Source organism: Nicotiana tabacum, chromosome 5 (genome assembly GCF_000715075.1).
Source record: "Nicotiana tabacum cultivar K326 chromosome 5, ASM71507v2, whole genome shotgun sequence".
Classification (NCBI taxonomy): Eukaryota; Viridiplantae; Streptophyta; class Magnoliopsida; order Solanales; family Solanaceae; genus Nicotiana; species Nicotiana tabacum.
In genome coordinates, this window is record NC_134084.1 from 142,696,007 (window position 1) to 142,705,180 (window position 9,174).

Genomic DNA, 9,174 nt, shown 5'->3' on the forward strand with positions numbered 1-9,174 from the left:
AAGTCGTAAGAGTCTTTTCCAGCAAATCCACATCATTCATAACTTCCCCACATAATTTCAATTGGGAAGTTATTCGAAATACAACAGAGTTATACTCACTTACAGTTTTAAAATATTGCAACCCTAAGTGCATCCACTCATATCGAGCCCTTGGTAATACCGTAGCCTTAAGGCGATCATACCTTTCCTTCAGGCCAGTCCACAATTCAAGTGGATCTTTCATTATTAAATATTCAACCTTCAAACCTTCATCCAAATGATGTCGAAGGAAAATCATGGCTTTCTCTTTGTCCTGGCTTGATGCCTCATTACCCTGAGTAATGGTGTTACCAAGGCCTTTAGCGGTTAAGTGAATCTCAGCATCGAGAACCCATGATAGGTAATTCTTTCCAGAGATGTCAAGTGCCACAAACTCAAGTTTTGAAAAATTTGACATAGTAAAAACTATCAAAGAAAATAAATAAATTAGAAATGATTAAGATGGTAGTGAAAATAAATAAATGGATATAAACATTACGAATGTTTAAATTGTGTTGCCATAATACATATAGTGGTAATGATAACCTTAATCTATTTATTGCAGATTTGAGAACAAAAGGTTAAGTATTATATCAAACAACAATTTCTATAAATGAAGACAAAATATTGATAATAATATAGGTTTAAGGTGATGGATTTTAACGCCAATAACTAGCAATTTATCATGTTTGCCACAGTGTAGTGTGATTCATATTGATTTGTAATGATCACTTATCATGATAACAATTTGATTTAATTCATATAATATAATACAATACCACTAGAATGGCAAGAAGAGAAGAAGAAATGTAGAAGATAACCTGTTATATCTTTCGGATGAAGAATTGGAATTCAGTAACCAATACAAAATATAAAATAAAATATTAAGAATTGTAGCTCAAAAATAACAATATAGAACAAGGAAAAACAAGTTAAGAAATATAGAGAGAAAGAGAGTAGGAAGAGATTTTCTTCTTCAATTGTGTGTATTTTCCTATCTATTACAAGGCCTTTATATAGGCATAAAAAGTGAAGAAAATATATCATGGAATATGTCATTGAACATACAAAATATGTCATTGAATATGTCATTAAGCATTTGAGATGAAGATCATGGAAGAAGAATAGACATCCACCATAATGTGATATTTATCATAACATAAAATATATAGAATGCCAATCCTCTGATATTTTGCCTTTTGATCATCTTTAACTCCCAAAAAAATAGGAGTACTTGGTGTCTTAGATGGTCGAGGTCTTCCCTTATTTTACTTGAGCTTTAAATCTCTTCGATATTCTTATACATCTTGCCTTGTCTTGCGAACTGCAATGGACTGATTATCCTCCCCCCCTCTTTCTTTATATATATACTGCCAGACCTTTTTATAACAACATCTCTATATAATAGCCATTCACTATAAAAGTCAAGTTTTTTCAGAATTGTTTTTTTATATTATGTTATAATATATGTCATCTATAACAACACTTCACTATAACAACCAAAAAGTATCGGAACAAACGCAACTGTTATAGAGAGGTTTGACTGTATTATAAAATCTACTCAAGATTAAGTTCATCTTGCTTAAAATTAGATTCAATAGAACCATAACTAAGAGAACTTGATATATAGATTCATTACAAAGTTGAGTCTGATCACTAGCTAATAAGGATAAGAAGATGTTCAAGACAATATTTAAACTCAACGCATTAAAACTACTTTAATAATGTTAATGACGTAATACACTAGTATTTGTAAAGCCTTTAATTTATAACCAGTTTAATTAAGGTGAATCAGCAAAACAGGTTACTTTAACAACTGAGCCATCTCTGAGGTTGTATGCAGACAAAGGCTGGTCAGTTTTCATTTCAACAGAATAGTGCTCAAGTTTATAAGAGCAATCGTCACCCCAATTGGCCTTGATTATCTCCAATAAGTCTCCAACTTTGTCTGTCTCTTTTATCTTGACATTGAACTCTGATGTTTCTGACTCCACCTTGATCTTAAACTTTTGTGGTTCAGCCATGGCCGCCTGCAGGGGAAAAAATAATTAGCAATTCAATTAATTTTAATAGCAGACTTTGAGTTGGTTGAAGAAATGGCTGAGTTTTGTAGATTTCTTATAGGAAAAGATCATGTGTGTATTACATGACAAACGAGTTGTATATTAATATTGAATTGCATGATAAGTTGTTCATAACTATTGTGTTTCCACATAATATACAATGACAAATTCATGCACGGTAAATGAAATTCCTTGTACACGTAAGTTTTGCTAACCTACTACATGGTTGTAGGCACATTTTAAATGACAAGAGGGATAACATTATCTCATTGACCACAAATTACTTTAACAACTTGTTTGGATGGTTGTTATATATCGTTTCATAATATATTGTATCGTACTGTATTGTATTGTATTATATCGTTTGATAAATATAATGTTTGGATAGATTGTATCGTTTGCCATCGTTTCATAATATCACGCACCAGCAATATGATGAATAAACTCGCAATATTATAAAGAAAAATTATAATACAGGGTAAACTTATTATATAAAAAGTAGGGTAAATGATAAAATAAAATTATTTAATATAATAATGAAGGGTGAGATTGAGAGAAAAAGACAAGGTAACGACGCAACCACACCAAATCGATCGTTACATAAAGTGACACATTTCGTCGTTACTTTAACGATACGATATAATAAAATTTAAGTAACAATCAAAACAAACATCGTATTTATAGTAACAATACGATACAATACCATGGATAACAACCATCCAAACCAAGGTGTAAGTGATTGGATTAAAGAAGGAGGAGCACACAATTGCATTCCACAAAAATAGCTACTTCATGATCCTTTCAGATACCCGCCAGCTGTCCGCCGATAAAAAAAAATTAAGGAAAAAATTAAGAATTTTTGGATAAAAGTAGGAATTAAATGCACAAATTAACAAATATTTCTTCTGTTTCCTTACTTGTCTAATATACTAACACTAGATTTTTTTTTTTGGGTCTTTGCAAATCAAATAGAATTAATAATTTTTTTAATTTTATCCTTATAATTAATTAACCAATTACCAAACTTGTTGGAGTACCAGTAGTCAAATTAGGATTTTTAAAAGCCATTTGTTGGCAATTATATTTTATTAAATTTAAATTCATAAGAAATTTGGATTTATTCTCAAATATATTTTGTCCAAACAAATATTTTGAGCTAATATAACTGGATTAATTATATAAGTCATATATATATATATAGACTAAATAAATAAGGCCAAGTCCACTGGGCTACAAATAATTAGCCCACTTTATTAAACCCAAGATGTCATTTTCCTAGAGGTCCAGTTTGATGCCAAGTGTCAAATGACGTGACACGACAAGTCAAACGGAAGAGCCAATGAGATCATGCCACGTGTCAAAATGACAAGGTATGCCAGGTCAAATTAAAAGGCCAAAATAACTGCGCCACATGTGTATGTGATATATTCTGGCCAATCAAATCGGCCTTGTCACGCTTCAATCTGATTGGTCGGAAAGAGTTTGTGCTCATCACAACTCTTCCCTCCCACAACTATAAATAGGGATCTTCATAACTCTTTGATCTCCAGAAATTATAACAAAAAGCAAGAAAGAGCTCGTGGATCAAATGTCGCAAATTCCTCCACGTTTCAAACTTCAAGCAATCAAGTTCAAGTGCAAGCTCAAGAACGAAGAATAAATCAAGATTCAAGGAGTACGAGTTCAAATCAAAGTTCGTGCTAGTTGAATTCAAGATCATCATTCGTGGCAACAAATTCAAATTCAAGATCAAGCTCAAATTCCTTTGAATTTATATTGGAAAAGTAGAATAAGAAGATTTATCGAGAGTGTAACACTTAAATATTTGAAATCAAATACTACAATTGTTACAATATTTTTCGATCATGATTTTATTTTGTCGACACAAATTTATTATCTACACTATTAACATGGATAATTTAGCTAGTAAGACTTTCACTTAATTAATGGGAATGCAAGATGAAAAGTGGACAAATAAAAGGAAACGAAAGGAGTGGCTTAAGCAATTATTGTATCAAATAGCGTCCGTCGTTATTAAGCTCACAAGGAATATGCTACCAATTGGCCCGAGAAAAAACAATATTAACACTAAGTCTGCAGTTAAAATTGAGTGCGGATTATTATACCAATAATTGAGAGCTAAACGCAATAAGAGATGATACCTCAAGGTTTGGTTTGGTGATACTTAACTTCCGCAATAATACTAGTACTAGTACTAGCTAGTAGCTTTAAACCATACCCTTTGTGCAATATGCATCGTTCAGTCTTCCATGGCTATCCTGTTTCATGCTTGCTCCATCATAGCGATATCTAGGGTGTTCAAACCGAACCGGAAAATCGCACCAAACCGAAAAACCAAATCAAACCGATTAAAAAATTCGATTAGGTTTGGTTTGACTTGGTTTGGTATTGAATAAAAGAATCCGAACCAAACCGACATATAAATATATAAATTTTGTTTATATGTTTAAGAGTTTATAATGATTTTTCTTTAGAAAATATAGAAATATTTGGGATCCTCTCATGTAATAACCCTTAAAGCGTAAACTAACGAAAAATTATTGTTAGACGACTAAGAAAATAACTATCATGTGCTACTAAAAAAATTCTCCTATTAGAATATTTTAATAGATCATATGTTTGTCAATTTTTTTCATATTTACTAAACATATATTCACTTATCAAAGATTTATATATAATTTTAACAAAGTAAGATTGAAGTAATATTCATGTAATAAAAAACCCGAAAACCCAAAAAATCCGACAAAACCGAACCAATCCAAACCGATATAGTTGGTTTGGTTTGGTTTTGGTAAAAATCGAATCAATCCGGTCCATGTACACCCCTAGTCACATCCTTATGGGCCAATCCTCTATGAAGAGGCGGATCCAAGATTTAAATTTTATGGGTTTAACTTTTAAGAGATTTTAGCATTGAATCTATTGTGGGTTCATATCTACTATTTTTGCAATTTTAATAAATTTTTACATATAATGTTACTCCGCGTTAAAAATTATAGGTTCAATTGAACCCGTTACTAGCACACATATAATGTTACTCCGCCTTTGATGCCAAATGCATGCATCTTGGTCACCTCACGACTCTCATGGCACATGCAGAATCGTCGATGTTTATAGGGAGGCATCACGAGTCACACCAAGCTGAAATTGATCTTATTATACCGTTAGTTTTTATTATTTAGACTAGCAAAGAGAGAAATAAATATACTATATTTTTGTCATAATCTTATAATTTTCAACTTTTGTGGTTCCAATTTGTAATTTTGTGTCTTTTCCTAGGCAGTTTACGTTAACCTTTTATTTTCTTTGCTTATTTTGGGGCTCGCAAGTAAAGGGAATTGTTGCTTTGGAGGCATTGGTGGAAATGAGTCACATGATCACATCCAGAGTGTGCTTTGAATAGTTTAGCATCGTTGCAAATATAATCATCACGAAAATATTTGCATGATTGATGATTCCTTTGCTGACCATGTCGTTTTCTCCAAATTAAGGCTCCCTTTGTCCATTAAAAAAAAGTGTTTGACCACAAGTTTTTGGAAATTTTTCGAAAATGATTTTTCCCCACTCATAAAATTGTAATATTTTTTCAAGTAAAATGTATGTCCAAATATAATTTCAAACTCCAAATACCATTTTCAACTTAATCCCAAATACTACTTTTTTTCAAACATTACAATTTTTATGTCCAAACGTGTATATGGTCGAAATCAAGTATGCCCGATTTCCCAAGCTCGAGGTGTCGCTTTAAGACCGAGTTCGGGTAAGGTCGAGTTCGAGCTCGATGGGCCAGACTCGAGCTCGAAGACAGAATGCAGTGCCCGAAATACACGAGGAACATCGGAGCCAAGCACGACCAGCTCCGAAATAGTACCGTTACAAGTTTGTTACGGAAGGACAAGATTCTCGCCACGTCCCCAAAATCATGGCGTAAATTTCAGAATAGATTTGTACGAATTAGTACAAATCCGTACCAGGCGGTTATACAACTGTCCAAATAAGATTCCTTACTGTAAATGGAAATGTACCTTATTTAGGGCTCCCCTCCTATATAAAAGGGACCCCAATCATTTGTAAAGATCATCTAATCATTGGCAAAGAATATACTATCTTACTTTTTCGTTCATTGTTCATCAGAATTGTCCTTTAGCTCTACTGCTCTTACGTTGCTATTCTTGCCTTATTGTCCTTAACCCATCTCGAGGCCACTGTGCTGGAGGTCAATATTGTCTAAGTTGCACTAGTTTGATTTATTTATTTCCTTCATCTACACTTTATATTTCTTGATTATTAATTGGTATTGAACTAAATCACGTATCTTTAAAACCACAAATCAAATTTAATTGTTACTCGTATTTTCGAGGTAAACAGTTTGGCGCCCACCGTGTGACTAAAGATAATAGTGATTATTTCTTTACTAATTCTCATAACACATACTATTTTTACACTTTTTCTTGTCAAGAATTTTTGATTTTCAAGCTGAAACATGTCTAGCTCACAAAATGCACCTGTTTATGACAATGAAGCTCTTGGGTTTCATGGAGAAAATAACAACATAGCTGCTCCAGGGGTCGATGTACCACGAATAAACCCTGGGGAAGTGCCAAATGTGGAACCAGTGAATGTTAATTTACACATTGCTTTGAATGCATATCTAGGCGCAGACCCCGGAGCAAATGTACGCAGGGAAGCCAAATCTGGTGGCCAAAGAACACAGGGTGTAGGAGATGGAGGAATCAGCCTCCAAGTGATATTCGAGATGCTACAAGCTCAACAGATTGCCATTGCTCGACTTCAAAGTCAGAATAAAACTCCAAGTGTATCCTAACTAGAAAATACTCGACGTGCTGAACCGGTGCCAGAAAGATCAAACGAAAATGGCTCGGGGGATGACCCCACCATTATGAGGATGCTCGAAGAACTCACCAAGAGGATCGAGTCCGGAGAAAAGAAGATTGAGGATAATGACAAAAAGGTAGAGACTTATAACTCCCGTATTGATCAAATACCGGGGGCAACCTCGGTCCTGAAAGGTTTGGACACCAAAAAGTTCATACAAAAGTCGTTCCCTTCGAGTGCGGCTCTAATGCCCATCCACAACATGGCTTCATAGATCCCTAGCACTCCAAAAACCTGAGGCTCTGATACCAAGTTTGTCACGACCCATTTTCTAAACAAGCCGAGACCGGCACTCGATCACTGAACCTGATCGAGCGAACCATCTCTGCTTATTCAATCTATTATAGCTCCACACTTTATATGCAACAAAGCAATACTCTAACCAAATACTCTTGATTAATTGAAATATTTAAATAAACCAACTCCAAAACTTTATTCATTGTAACTACTGAATTATTGCTAAGTTATTATAAAATAACATATGAATCTCAACCCAATTACTATGTCTATGAAGCCTCTACTGATAAACTGACGCACTGCTCAGGACATGAGATTTCCTGGTCAGTTCTCTAGATAAACAAAGAAATAGCTAAATGAAAATGACTCTAAGAATACTCCACGAACAAAAGCGGAGCTCACCAATATCACTGGAAGGGAAGGAAGTCCTAACTCGTAACCTGTTCGCCTGCAAATCCGGTTCCTACGTTGTACCGCAGACCAACGTAGGTTCCCAAAAGAGAATGTCAGTACCATCCACTGTACTCAGTGAGTCTCAACAACAGGGGGAGAAACTTTAATAACATATACATTACGAGCAAAGGTTCTAAATGCATGTAAAACATAAAGCTTATAAGAATAATTCTAAAATAATTGCATAATAGCAATTTATGAATATTCTAAAAGAAATTCTTCTCTTTTTCTTTCTTTAAAAAAAATACTTCACTTTATACTTTGGGAGTTCCAACTATCCTGACTTAACTCTGTCTCAGTCACCGTGTGATCGGCACGGGTTCGATCCCAACCTGATCGAATAGGCCCAATCCACGAGGTGCCACTCGCTTCATGGTTCTCAGCGCTCATGTATCATACCTTAGCATGGCCAAGTAAATTCTCAGCAACGAGACCCTCGGCTCGTATGCTCCCTACTTTGGCACAAGTAGTTTCAGGAAGTCAACGCTTTGGTCAGGACCCTCGGCCTGGACGATGAGCCCTTCTCAGAATAAAGGATACTCCCCAAAAATCTTTTCTTTCTAAAACTTCTTCTTGTGACTTTTCAAGTCTAAATCTTTTCTTTATAGAACATTATGTACATGCTCATATTGGTGTCCTTAAATGTAAAGCATGGCATAAGAATGAAATAAACATATAAAGATATTTCTAAAGATTCTCTCTTCTTCATAATTTTCAACATGAAAATAGCATATAAGAACAACACAAAAATCTGAAAATTTAAGCACATATAGCATAATAGATCATCTAAACTTTTGCTAGAACAATTCTAAATTAATGGGTACTCACTCGCTCTAATTAAATAAAGATAAACTCTTTTAAGCAATTCATCAAACACCTTGTATGCGTGCTTTTGTGAGTTAAACCACTTTAGTAAAGGGTTATATCAACTCACCTCAAAATTTCTCGAGCCAATACGTAGGTCCCAGTCCAATTGATACCAGTCAAACAATCGATTCTACAACAACCGGTATATTTTAATCAGTTTTAAAGTACTACACCTAAATATGAAATTTATTGATGATATAGAGGAAGAAGGGAATTAACTACTCAATTCTTAGCTAATACTACTGTAGGGTAATTGACAATAAGAAATTTTATATACCTGAGTTTAAGGATTAGTGGTTTGTAAGGAACCCTTGAATTTTCTATTTCTCTGCTGCGTTAAAAAGCAGCGTTCTGTTTTTTTGTTTTTTAGAAAAAGTGTTCTGTTTCTCTTTTGCTATAAGACTTTGTTTAAGTCTTATATTTCACAACCCTTTTGGGCTAGGTCACGTGCACCGTTTTTTTTCTTCTTTTTTTTTTCTTTTTGTGTGTGTGCGTGTTAACTTAACTAATAATTAATGATACCCACTTTTAATAATTAATAATACTAAAATTATTAATATTTTCCTAATTGTATATTCAATTATTTAAGTGGGTGTGTGTATATATATTTATTCACTTT

General features: G+C 33.8%; 1 long non-coding RNA gene across 1 annotated transcript; it reads right to left on the bottom strand.

The window, feature by feature from the left end:
* Positions 1–7,256: 7,256 nt before the first annotated feature.
* On the bottom strand, positions 7,257–8,932 carry LOC107761467 (uncharacterized). Its single transcript, XR_012709283.1, has 3 exons — positions 8,833–8,932; positions 8,623–8,685; positions 7,257–7,698 (listed from the first exon to the last, which is right to left on the bottom strand). It is a non-coding gene; the product is annotated as an uncharacterized LOC107761467 (long non-coding RNA).
* Between the last annotated feature and the right edge of the window lie 242 nt (positions 8,933–9,174).